Raw genomic sequence first — 13,285 nt, 5'->3', positions numbered from 1 at the left:
GAGGCCGACGAAAGCTAAACCCAACCTCCGGCCAGCCGCCACCGTCTTCGCCCCTGGAGCGACAGCCGATATTAACGATGAGAAAGCCAGCACCAAGGCCAGCGCCTCTTCCCCTGGACGACTACAAACTAGTGATGCGGCCGCGAAGTGGACTCGACGTGGCCAAGCTCGCGCCGTCCGAACTCTCGCTGGCTCTGCTACAGGCCACAAACACGACGTGGCGAGAAGCAAACCTTCGGCTAAAGATCGACCATAACCAAAACACGGCAACCGTGAGTACTCCCACCAAGGATATGGCCCTGAAATTAATCGAAGTGAGCAAGATCAAGGTTGGAGAAACAGAACACTCAGTGGAAATGTATGGACTGGCGCCCAACGACGCAGTGAAGGGAGTGATTCATGGTGTGCCAACGCGACTGACTATCCAAGAGATCAAGGAAAACATAATGGAGATTACCTGGCTATGTAACGTATGTGGATCCGACGGAGAAGGGGACGGCAGCATTGGTACGCAATTGTATAGCGGCAATTCAGCACCTGACGGCACAGCGGGGATGCGAACACCCCCTCGTGGAGCTCCACAGTCGAGGCATAGGAAACACGCAGAACGTGTTTGTACTGAACATGTATTGTAGGCCTACCAAGAAAGGAATAGACATGGCGGGAACAATACAGGACGCAGTGAGCAAGGCAGGCTGCCGGCCGCTGCTCGTACTGGGGGATTTCAACGCCCCTCACACGACATGGGGATACCGGTTCTGTTCGAAAAGAGAGAGAGAACTAGCACATTTGATAGAACAGCACAACTTGACCCTACTCAACGAGCCCGACACACCCACCCGCATGGGCACGAGCACGACCAGAGACACCACGCCGGACCTCTCGCTCCTGATGGGGACTCTGGATGCCTCATGGCAAAACGTGCGAACGAATCTGGGGTCGGACCACGACGTAATCAGAATCACAATCAGAGGTCCTTCCCTCAAGGTGAGGACGGGCACGGTGAGGATTACCAATTGGGATAAGCTGAGAAAGGAGCAAGAAGAGGAATCGGATGAGGAAGAATGGGCAGCAAGACAAACGTACGAGACCTGGGAGAAACAGCAGCTCGACATCGTAGAAAAACACGCAAATGATCGCGACCGCTCACCAAACCCCCCGTATAGACGCCAGACTGGCACACCTGTGGGAAGCGAGACGCAGCCTAACCAAACGCTGGAAAAGCAGAGACACAACAAGAAGTTACGCAAGAAGATACAGGAAATAAACGACAACGCGGCAGAGTATGCGGCGGATTTATGTAAAGAAAGCTGGCTCGATCTGTGCGACGGCCTACAAGGAACCCTATCCACCCGCAAAACGTGGCAGCTCCTCAGGCACCTCATCGACCCGATGACAAGCAAGAGCGAGACAAACAGGAGTATGGCTCGGACCTTAAACAATTACGAGGGGGACGTGGAGAAATTAATAGAAGACTTGAAAAAAAAAACAAATACATCAAGACGGAGAAGAGCAAGGATCGGCCAGGAGCGTACCGAGGCCTACCCAACGAGAAATTGGACAAGCCCTTTACGGGCCCGGAACTAAGAACAGCCATAGCAGAGAGCAACCAGAAAAGCGCTGCGGGGCCGGACGCCATCACGTACCGACTACTGAAGAACTTCAGCGACAGAGCGAGAGCAGAGCTCCTCAGGCACATGAATAAGACCTGGGAAAGCGGCAAACTGCCAAGAAGCTGGAAGGAGGCAGAGGTTAGGTTCATTCCATAACCGGGAAAAGCCCCGCACATCGACAACTTGAGACCCATCTCCCTCACGTCCTGCGTGGGCAAGGTGATGGAAAGGATGGTGTTAAATAGACTACAGAGACACTTGGACAGAACCAACCAAATGCCAGACACCATGTTTGGTTTCCGAAAGCACCTGAGCACGCAGGACGTGCTCATACAGAGGAGGTCATGAAACAGGCCACGAGGCATTCGCCACGCGCCATATTGGCGCTTGACCTCAAGGGAGCGTTTGACGTCTCCCACGTTAGCATCCTGACCAAACTACGTTCGAGGTTTCCTAACAGATCGGAAAGCAAGAATCACAGTGGGGGAGGAAGTATCCCCGCTTATCGAGTTGGGCAGTAGGGGGACCCCTGAAGGCTCGGTCCTTTCGCCCCTGTTGTTCAACATGGCACTCCTGCACCTGCTCAAGGCGCTCGAAGCGATTGAAGGCTTGGGGCACGCGCTCTACTCCGACGACGTCTCGCTCTGGACGACGAAGGCTGGATCCCACGGATGGATGCAAGCCACGCTGCAGACGGCGGCGGAAGTGGTGGACAAATATGCCAAGGAATGCGGCCTAAGATGCTCGCCACAGAAGTCGGAACTGGGGTAGTACGACAACGGGCGCCGAAAAGACTCAAGGAAGATATTAAAGTGGTGCTAGACGGAGAAGACATTTTGCCGGGCCCCAGTGTCAAGATCCTGGGACTGGTCATACAAGCAAACAAGGCGGAAGCGTCTGTGAGAAAGCTAAAGCACACGACGGAGCAAGTACTGCACATGCTCCGCAGAGTGGCGAGGAGACGCAGAGGAATGAAAGAGAACGACACCCTGAGGCTCGTACAGGCCTTCGTGATTTACCGAATTACGTACGTGGCACCGTATCTCCTGCTGAGCACGGGCGAAAGGAACCAGATTGACGTGATAATCCGAAAAGCAATCAAGCAAGCCATCGGAGTCCCGATAAGTGCCTCCACGGACAAACTCATGAGGTTGGGCCTGCATAACACGGTAGACGAACTGATCGAGGGCCACCTCTCCAGCCAGAAGCATCGCCTAAGTCAAACGAAGGCCGGCAGAAGAGTCCTGAAGAAGATCGGCTGGGAGGAGGAGACAGACGGATCGAGGACTACTACCAGACGTCTCTGGCTAGAAGCAATCAAGGTAAAACCACTCCCCAAGAACATGAGCCCCAGCACACCACAGCGGCAGAGGGGAGGCCAGAGCAAAAGCTTACAACTGGCTGGGCAGAAGGGGGTAATCTTCACAGACGCCTCCCAAGACAGAAGAAAAAGCTGGGCGACCGTAACGGTGACAACCACAGAAAAGCTGCTAACGTGCGCGACGGTAAAAACAAGTTGCCCTGGCCCTCACTACACAAGGCAGGACCAGAGTGGTCACAGACTCGCAACAAGCGTATAGGAGCTTCCAGTCGGGCTGGGTGTCCCGGTTGGTGCTTCGGGCGCTCAAAGGCAAGGAACCCCCGAAAGGGCAGGAGATAGAATTAATCTGGGTTCCGGCCCACTCCGCAGTGGAGGGCTATGAGTTTGCCCACCAGCAGGCCCGAGCGCTATCACACCGAGCCGCAGCCGCGGAGAGGGAAGAGGAGGACGCAAAGAGCCAACCACTCGCCACGTACAAAGACATAGTGGATTATTACAGAAACGGGAGACAGAGCTGCGGGGTATCACCACCTTGAAAGACTCCTGGGGAGCCTCCTCAGATGGGATATAGCGCAGGAGAGCTTTATCGGCGTCAAGCAGATACGTATCCAACGTGCCCGCAGCAATACTAGCTGTCGGGGTACGCCCGGCGGCTTTGCCGCCCCACTCCTCTTGGGAGCTCGGCTCTTTGAGCCTGTCAAGGATTTCTATTTACAAAACGGGTCGTTCTGCTTAAGCAGATACGGATCCCACGTGCCCAAAACAATACAAGCCGCGTGGCACTCGGCGCCAACAGCAATACCAGCTGTCCGTGTGCGCCCGACGGTTTTGCCGCCCCGCTCCTCGCGGGAGCTCGGCTCTTTGAGCCTGTCAACGATTGCTATTTACAAAATGGATCGCTCTGCTGAGCCTTTAGCAGCTCTTGCCTGCTGAAGACAATACCCGATGAGGTAACGGGATCCACCAGGTAAACGTCCTCTCCCGGGGCTGGCAATCCGAGGATCGCTTCGCCGTCGGGGGTCGCGCCTTTCGAGCCATTGGAGACACAGCCTCCGGTCTCTACTAAGTGCATGAGGTTCGCGCCTTTTGAGCCATTGGAGACTGAGGCTCCGGCTTCTACTTGGTGCGAATACTCACGGGAGTGGCGGACCAAAGGATCAAACGCCGAAACGGGGGCTCGCGACAAAGCGTCCGCCACCACGTTTGAACTCCCTTTCCGGTAGCGCAGAACAAGGTACCACTGCCATGTCAACGCCCAGCGCGCGAGGCGGCCCGATGGCTGGCACAAGCGCTTAAGCCGGATTGTACGTCTCCACGGCAAACGGCACGTACGCTAACGCCAACTTCCGGAGAGCAAAAAGGACCAACGGTCAGATGGTCTGCTGAATGCACGACCGACCCAATGGGGCCAGTAAACGGCAATTTGCAGAGCTGGGTTGCCGCTTCGACAGGCGCATGAGGCCTCACACGACCGGCAGACGGATCGACGGCGGAGCGGGGTGGCTCACGTACGTCGAAAATGTCGCACGGCTGTGCATGAGACAAGCGGCAGGCGGAAAACGCGGCGACTTTGTCGGCGCTCGACATTGCTTCCCAGCTGCACTCGGGACAAGGAGAGGCCCGCGAGCAATTTGCACCAACAGCGAGGCAGGGAGGCTCAGCTGCGGCGCACGGGACACCGAACTGCGCTCGGGACAAAGGCAGGCCAGCGAGCGAGCTCGCGCCTACGGCGTAGCGGGAAGGCTGCACCGCGGCGTATCCGTCCGAGAAATGCGCTCGGGACAACGGTGGGCCAGCGAGTGTATGCGTGCGAGCATCTAAGCAGGGTGGCTCCGATGCGGCACATGGCGCAGTGAAACGACGCTCGGGACAAATGGAGGCCTGCGAGCGTATTCGTACCGGCATCTAAAGCAGGGTGGCTCCGATGCGGCACATGGCGCGGCGAACGACGCTCGGGACAAAGGGAGGCCGGCGAGCGTATTCGTGCGAGCATCTAAGCGGGGTGGCTCCGATGCGGCACGTTGGGCACAACAGAGCTCGGGACAAAGGCCAGCGAGCGGAGACAGCACGCCGGAGGGCCTAGTAGGCACCTGCTCCCCGCGCGTCTCAAACAGCTGATAAAACCCGTAACTGGCGTGGCTATATAGGACTAGCGTACACATCCGAGCTGTCGACATCACCTGGGGCGCTCCAAGGAAGGGATCGCTCCCGGTGGCCGAAAGCAGAGGGTCGCGAAGGCGAACCTACCTCGTGCTATCGGTGTCGTTCGCTCCGAAGGACGATAAGTCCGCAGCCAGGGGGTGAGGCAGGAACGAGGGCCGTGAAGGGGCCTGCTCTGATGCCATGCCGAAACCACGTTGGGCGCCAGTTATGTGGAGATGGGTTTGCACAAGGCTTACCCTACGAGCGACGGTCAGGAAAGGGCACGACGCTCCTCCACTCCGCAACGCACAAAGGCGCTACGGCAGGGTTCGTCGACTCTCCGACACGGCGCAGAGAAGGCTCCGGAGTCAGATCGCCAACAAACACGGGTTTATTCACCCAAGGTACAGCTCAGTGCTACAGTCACGGCGCTTACGGGCCAAGGCTCGCCGCAAGACCGATCGAGTACGCGCGCCCGCTGCGCTAGGGCTAACCGGGTAGCGGTCCGCCAAGCGCGATAACGAGGAGTCGCGAGAACAAAGGTCTCATGTAACCACCTCGTTGCGAGCCTGTGAGCCTCTCCCGCGGCGAGGAAGCGCTCCGCGGACGAAAGCTCGGGTGGAGAGGGTGCCCGGGGGCCGCCGCGCGGGAGGCCAATCAGGGCGCGTCCCGGTGACGTGTTCTCGCGGGGCAAGTCCAATCCCGGGGGGGGGAGAAGCAAGGTTTGCGCGGGAAAGTAAGTCCGGCGCACTAGCCGTGTCCGCCATGTTGCCGTTACGGCGGCGGTTCCCGGGGATCGAGCTAAGCGCCACGCGCGAGCTGGGGGACGAGGCGCGGGAAGGCACCTCGATCCCCACAGAATATACATGGCTATCATGTCGGAGAGCGTGCGATGAAAGCGCTCAGTTAGTCCGTTGGTTTGAGGGTGGTAACTCGAGGTTGTCTTGTGGGTGGTGCCGGAGGCTCGGAGCAATTCGGCTACGATTTGTGAAAGGAATGCCTTTCCACGGTCGCTCAGGATGACACGAGCACCGTGACGCAGGATTAATGCTTGAAGTACAAATGCAGCCACTTCAGAAGCCGACGCCGAAGTCACGCAAGCTGTTTCAGCGTAACGTGTCAAGTGGTCGACAGCTGTCACTATCCATCGATTGCCGGTGAGAGTCGTGGGAAGGGGACCATACAGATCAATATTAACGACTTCGAGTGGTGCCGATGGACACGGGACTGGTTGGAGCTCTCCGCTTTGACCTGATGTTGGTAGCTTTCGGAGCTGGCAAATGGCGCAGGGAGCGACGTACCGCGCTACACTAGTGGATAAGCCAGGCCAGTAGAAGCGACCTTTGATGCTGCGCATGTTTTCTGAAAACCAAGATGACCAGCAGTCATGTCGTCGTGATAGGCCTTAAGAACATCAGCGCGAAGAGAGCGAGGCAGAACAGGCACCCAGCGTTGACCATCAGGGTGATAGATATGGCGGTACAGGGCGCAGTTGTCGAGCTTGAATTGCGTGAGCTGTCGACGAAGGCGAGCGTTGGGCGGGCGCGAAGTTCCCTGAATGCGGTCTATGATGCGTCGACAGTAGGGGTGAGCGAGTTGGTGAGATATGAGCGATCCATGGTCATCAGAAGGAATCTGGTCAATAGCGGTTAAGGACAACACATGCGGGGAAGGACGGTCCGAAAGCTTGCCGCGGAAGGCAGGAGCGGAACCATGGCATGGCATCGTAGGAAGCGGGCAGCGAGAAAGCGCGTCTGCGTCCTGATGCTGTTTACCACACTTGTAGATAGTGAAGTCGTATTCTTGCAGACGGATAATCCAGCGACCAAGGCGTCCGGTCAAGTTCTTGAGCGTGGAAAGCCAACATAAGGCATGGTGGTCCGTAACGATGGTAAAATGGCGGCCGTGAAGATACGGTCGAAATTTCTGTACCGACCAAACGACAGCTAGGCACTCCTGCTCAGTGATGGTATAATTCTTCTGGGTGTTCGTCAGTACGCGGCTTGCGTAAGCGGCGACCCTCTCACGTGAATACTCATCTCGCTGTAGAATACCACCGATGCCATGACCGCTAGCGTCCGTATGCAGGAGCGTGGGTGCGGTTTCATCGAAATGGCGAAGTACTGGTTCAGATGTGAGGGCGTTTTTCAGATGGGTAAATGCTGATTCGCATTCGGGAGACCACTCAAAGGCAACGCCAGAACCGAGTAATTTGTGCAACGGTGCAGCTATTGAGGCGAAGTCACGTATAAAGCGACGAAAATAAGAAGCGAGGCCAAGAAAACTGCGCAAATCTTTGGCCCTTTTGGGGCGAGGGAAGTGAAGAACCGCTGAAACCTTATCGGGATCTGGACGAATGCCGTCCTTGCTCACAATGTGACCCAAGACCTTAATTGTCTTGCTGGCAAAACGGCACTTTTTCGTGTTCAGCTGTAGGCCAGCGTTGGCAAAGCACGTGAGAACTTCGGCCAGGCGTTGCAGGTGTTGAGAGAAAGTGGAAGAGAAAACAACAATGTCGTCCAGATAGCACAGGCAAGTCTTCCACTTCAGGCCACGCAGAACGGTGTCAATCATGCGTTCGAATGTTGCGGGTGCATTGCAGAGGCCGAATGGCATTACATTGAACTCGTATACCCATCTAGTGTTGAAAACGCTGTTTTTTCTTATCGTCCTCATGCATAGGTATTTGCCAGTAGCCCGAACGCAAATCAAGACTCGAGAAGTACTCGGCATTCTGCAGTGAATCCAAGGCATCGTCTATGCGAGGCATATAGGGCATACATCCTTACGCGTGATCTTACTGAGTGCCCGGTAATCGACGCAAAACCGCACAGAGCCGTCTTTTTTCCGAACTAGAACGATGGGGGATGACCAAGGACTAGCGGAGGGGCGTATTATCTTCCGTTGCAGCATGTCGTCGACGTTTTCTTCAATGACTTTCCGCTCGGCATGAGAGACGCGATATTGTCGACGGCGAACAATGGACCCGCCATCTGTCTCTATTCGATGCGTGATGACGGAAGTCTGTCCCAATGAAGAGGCATGCGCGTCAAACGAAGCTTCATACTTTTTCAGCAAAGCAAGCAACTGTTGTGACTGTGAAGGGGTCAGGTCGGAACTGATCGCAGCTTCAAGGGCAGAGAAAGATGCGGAACGCCCAACAGAAGGAGCTTCAGAGGAAGCCGCTTCAACAGAAACAACAGAGATGCTCGGATTTAGTGACGCAAGCCAACGTAGTGCCCTTAGCGATCAGAAGTTTTTCGGATGTCGGGTTGGTAGCGCAGACGAATGCGGAGCCATTCTCAAACCGGACCAGCCCTGACGCAAAGACTATCCCTCTTACGAGACAGTGCGCAGATGGTTGTACGAACACGTCAGCATGGTCAATGACATCCGACGCGATTGCAACAATTCTCTGACGGCAAGGAAGTAGCTCGGTGTCTTCTGCAGCAAGCAAGCGAAGCGGTGAGTCATCTGTATGAAGTGAATGGGCGGTGTCGGTCATGTGGAGAACACGTTTCCGACAGCAGATGGAAGCGGACGCAGTAGAAAGAAAATCCCATCCTAATATCAGCTGCTGGGTACACGAACTTAGCACTGCGAATTGTATATAATGCAGAATTTCATCAATGTAGACACGAACAGTGCACATGGCGGCAGGTCGAATGGCGTTCCCTTTAGCAGCGAGTAGCGTAGGTCCATCATAAGGAGTGGTGACTTTCCTGAGGCGCGAACACAAATCACGGTGAATAATTGACAAACTAGCACTAGTGTCTATTAAAGCTTCCACGTGCACTCCTTCAACGAAAACAGATAGCATATTATGCGGACGCGCTGGAGGAATTTCTGTCCTGTCGAGCAATGCAGCTTTTCCTCCAAAAGCTGCATAATTTAGTTTTCCGGGCGACGATCGGCGAATGGAGAAGCTGGTCGAAGTGGCGACGTAGAGCGACGAAGGGGTGACGGCGAGCGGCGTCTGGCAGGACGGTAGCTAGGAGCCGTCGCGGACGTTGCAGGTGGCGATGTAGAGCGGTCGGAACGCGGAGCATAAGGACGGCGTTGGAAAGAGGCCCCAGCAGAAAAGTCGTCCCGTTCGTAGGTGTCAAATCCGCGCCGCTCGTCTTGCTGCCGCTTGTGACAGAAACGTGCGATGTGACCACGATATAACGATGGCATCAAAGGGAGATACGGCAGAGACGGAAGCGAACACGGCAACTGACCGCAGGCACCATGGTGGCACTGTCAGTTCATCGGAAACAACCAGTGTGTCTTTCGCGGGTGGCAGCTCGTCACAGAGGGCAGGAATATGCACAGTAGTAACATATAGGTCGGGTTGGACCCCATGGTGGAAAGTAAGGTTGGTGAAGTGTGCTGGTAGACATCGAAGCCAAGTGCGTCTGCGTTGGTTTGGGAGGCATCGATGGCACGAGGGCTGGGGTAACTGCGGCTACCTGCGTGTACGTAGGTGGGGGCCTAGGGACTAGAGGGTCCGTATACACAGTACCCGCCATAGACGCCAACTCCTCCTTGACAACGTCACGCAAAGTGGTATTGGGGGTGTGGGCATGAATGGGGCCTGCCGAGAAGCCAAGAGACTGCAGCTCTTCTCGTATGATTGCGCGGACCATTGCGCGCAACGAGGGATCGGCGGTAGGGTTGTTGTCAGGGGTGTCCGGGGGTGGCAATCGGACAGATTCGAGTTCGTCGAGGCGCTGGCACGTAGCTACAATGTCAGCGACGGTAGCCGGGTCCTTGATGGCCAACGCATTGAAGGCGAGAGGCCCAATCCTTGAGTATGTGGCGTACTCTGTCTGATTCGGCCATGGAAGCGTTGACACGTCGACAGAGAACGAGGACATCCTCTATATACGAGGTATATGACTCGCCGAGTTGTTGTTTGCGAGTGTCGAGTGTCTTCTTCGCGATGGCGGAACGAACAGCCGGAGTACCAAAAACTTGTCGGAGCTGCTGTTTGAAACTACTCCAGTCGGTGAGGTCGATCTCGTGGTTGAAAAACCAAGTTTTCGCTACGCCCGTGAGATAGAAGGAGACATGGCGTAGCTTCGTCACCTTGTCCCAGTGGTTAGCAGAACTCACCCGGTCGTAGTTGTCAAGCCAATCCTCCACATCTTCACCACGAAAGCCAGCAAACTGATGGGGGTCGCGCTGGCGCCCACTGACGATCCAAGATGGAGAGGCTGCGGCAGGCGGAGCCGAGATTGTAGACGTAGAAGTGCCAGAGTGCTAGTCCTGCGGCATGTTGGCGGACAGCTGGCACAAACGGCGACCTGAGCGAAGCTCCAGCAGGTAGAGCGGGCGAGCAGAGGACGGGGGACCGAGGAGCAACCTCCACCACTTGCGACGTAGCGTTAACAAGACCTTTAATACGCCGCGAAGACGCGGCGGACCGATCACACTCAAGGCACTGATCAGTCTTAGGATGAGTCCCCACAAGCGATGAAGACGAAGAAGCCGATATGATGATGAACATGTGCAGCCTACGAAGAAGTGACTGAGAAATGCCCACAATATATACATATATGTGCCACTGAAGGGTGGCACACACGCAGAACCCAGTGACCCAAGTGGGCGTCAGAGAGGTTCAGTGAACAGCGGCACATACCGAGTTGCCCATAGGAAGTGACTCAAGCTGGTGCGAAACGGTTCATCGAATAGCGGCGCATACAGAGTTCCATAGCAAGTGACGCAAGCTTGTGCGAAACTGGTTCATCGAATAGCGGCACATACCGAGTTGCCCATAGGAAGTGACTCAAGCTGGTGCGAAACCGGTTCATCGAATAGCGGCAAACATACAGCGACCCAAGTTGGTCCGACCGATGGTTTCTAACCCTGCTCTCTCAGTAAGAAGCCCGATGTCCTACCCATTATGCCATGGACTACCAAGTTGGTGGGAATGCGGGTGGACGAAAAAATGTCACAGTTTCGCCCTAAGGGCGAAGCAATGAATGCGATAGCAACACGGCAATGTCATACGAAGTAAGGTGAGCGGCTTTGGTAGCAATATGAATTGTAGTAAACATGAGCTGATTAAGTAAGCAGGTGTGCTGCGGCGTAAGTAGACCGACATGAGAGACTCGATGACCACGAGAAGGCGCGTGTGAAACGGTGGTGTTGATGAGAAGCGCTTCCCGTGGGTAGCGCGTGCGAAGGGACACACCTGTAGAGCTGCACTGCCGATCCGGGCAGCATTGCATGTATAGCGTGCGTTGTAAAATGTGGCCCGACTATTACTAACTGAATGAACAAGCGTGGTGTGAGCGCGCACAAGCAAACATGAATAAATCAAACTGAATGACTGCAGACAACGACTGTCAAAACGCTGGCAGCAAGCGCATACGCCGCAGCGGGAGAAGGTACTACGTGCGGTCTATCGCTTCAACGGAAATTGAGCGGCGAATGCAGCGCGCATACAAAGGTCAAAAGCCGTGTGGAGATAAGAGACGGTGCGGGCGAGCGACGAGCGCGGTTGTTGGCAGAGTAGAAGTGCCCCCCCCCCCCCCCCCGCTTCCTCCGGCGCTGGCTTCCCGCTTCCTTGCTTGCGCGTGGGAGATTGAGTGGAAAGTTCCCCTTCGCCCGGTTGCAAGATAGGCCTTTGGTGCCGGAGTGCAGCGTCGCCCCGCCTCCCTCCGCGTCCCCCGCACGCTTCCGCTCGGGCATACGGCGCGCGGCGAAGATTTTATCTATACGTAACCTCACAGCGACGACGACGCCGACGGCAGAAATCCGGATGAAGTGTCCATGTAATTGCTATCGCAATAAAAGTCCCTTGAAAATGCTCGATGTTGCCAAACAATGCGAATAGAATACTGAGCTCCTGTGTTTGCCTGTCTGAACAAGCGCATCCGCGAGTTTCCGCTAAATTTACGTTCTCAAACCAGTGTCGCCCGTTACCGCTTGACCCTTGAAGAAATCAACTGATACTTGTAATTGATTACAGAAAAAGATCATTCAATTACAGTGAGCGTTACCGACTAAACAAAGTAATCGTTAATTTACAAGGTTACCCAAAATGTAATTGATTAAAAGTAATTACGTGTATTCGTTACGTAAAAGTCTGGTTGCATCCCATTCTCGTGTGCTTGGACAGATGTATAGTACAGATGGCGAGATGCCTAAATGACATGATCGTAAACAAAAATTAGAGGGCCACGTGGATGGGCATCTCTCAGTGGACTGTCATGTCTGGGGGCGTGAACCAGTGTTCAGTGTTGCACAACATCGTTGAACGATGGAACAACACCAGACAGCGATTCAGTGGTCCAGCTGCGTGGTGTACAAGAGTGGATAGAAACACGTGAGTGGAAGCCATGTCCGATTGCGAAGGGGCGGCTGCATCATTAAGAAATGACCTATCTGGACTCTGCGGCAGCAAAGGAGCGGTTATCTAGCCTTCTCTCCACTGTGGGCTATTTGAGTGGAAGCGTGCATAAATAGGCTGTAAATCGAAATAAATGTCAGTCGTAAGAAGCCCACCGTTTATGTCTATCTTTCTGTGTCCTTGTCCCCTAGCGATATGTGGTTCTCTAATGTCAAAATCAACAAGGCCATAAGTCTGCTGATGAGCCCGAAGGTCAGCTTTGATAAAAAAGGCACATCTTTGTCTTGATAACGCGTTAGAAGCGATCTTGATGTCGAGCAATCGGCACAACACACAGCACGTCACTATACGCATCGTTTGTCTTGTATACTTAACGGTCACATCTCCGTCGCAATGCATGGATATAACACGGTTATTTTCTTTTCACAGTGCTACTGCATAAAAACATTACTGAATAGTACCACCGCAAGAATAGTGTGCAGTGGAGCTCAGTAAACAAACCATCACTGGCGCGCACTTGCGAGTGACAGTCGACGCGTGGTTATAGAGCAACACCAATTCCTGTGGCCCCGGTCCCATACCTTGGCGCGTTCCAGCGATTTTTCTCCGAACTCGAACTCCAGCAGGACGTAGCATTGGGTCTCCCCAAGAAACGCTGCAAAAGACCGCGGAAATTAATATGGAAGCAGGAAACACAGGCATACCCATATTTTGTCACGGAATTCGCAAGCAAAAAAAAAAAGCTATAACACTCCGAGAGTTCCCAAGTCGTAAGTATGATGAAAAATGCGTCATGTCACCTGCCACAGTCAGAATCCAAGTCCTGATATTGTAATGATATTGTACATATCATTATTTCTCTATCACTGA

The sequence above is a fragment of the Dermacentor silvarum genome, chromosome 5 (assembly GCF_013339745.2).
Source record: "Dermacentor silvarum isolate Dsil-2018 chromosome 5, BIME_Dsil_1.4, whole genome shotgun sequence".
Taxonomy (NCBI): domain Eukaryota; kingdom Metazoa; phylum Arthropoda; class Arachnida; order Ixodida; family Ixodidae; genus Dermacentor; species Dermacentor silvarum.
This window is presented reverse-complemented; position numbering follows the sequence as displayed.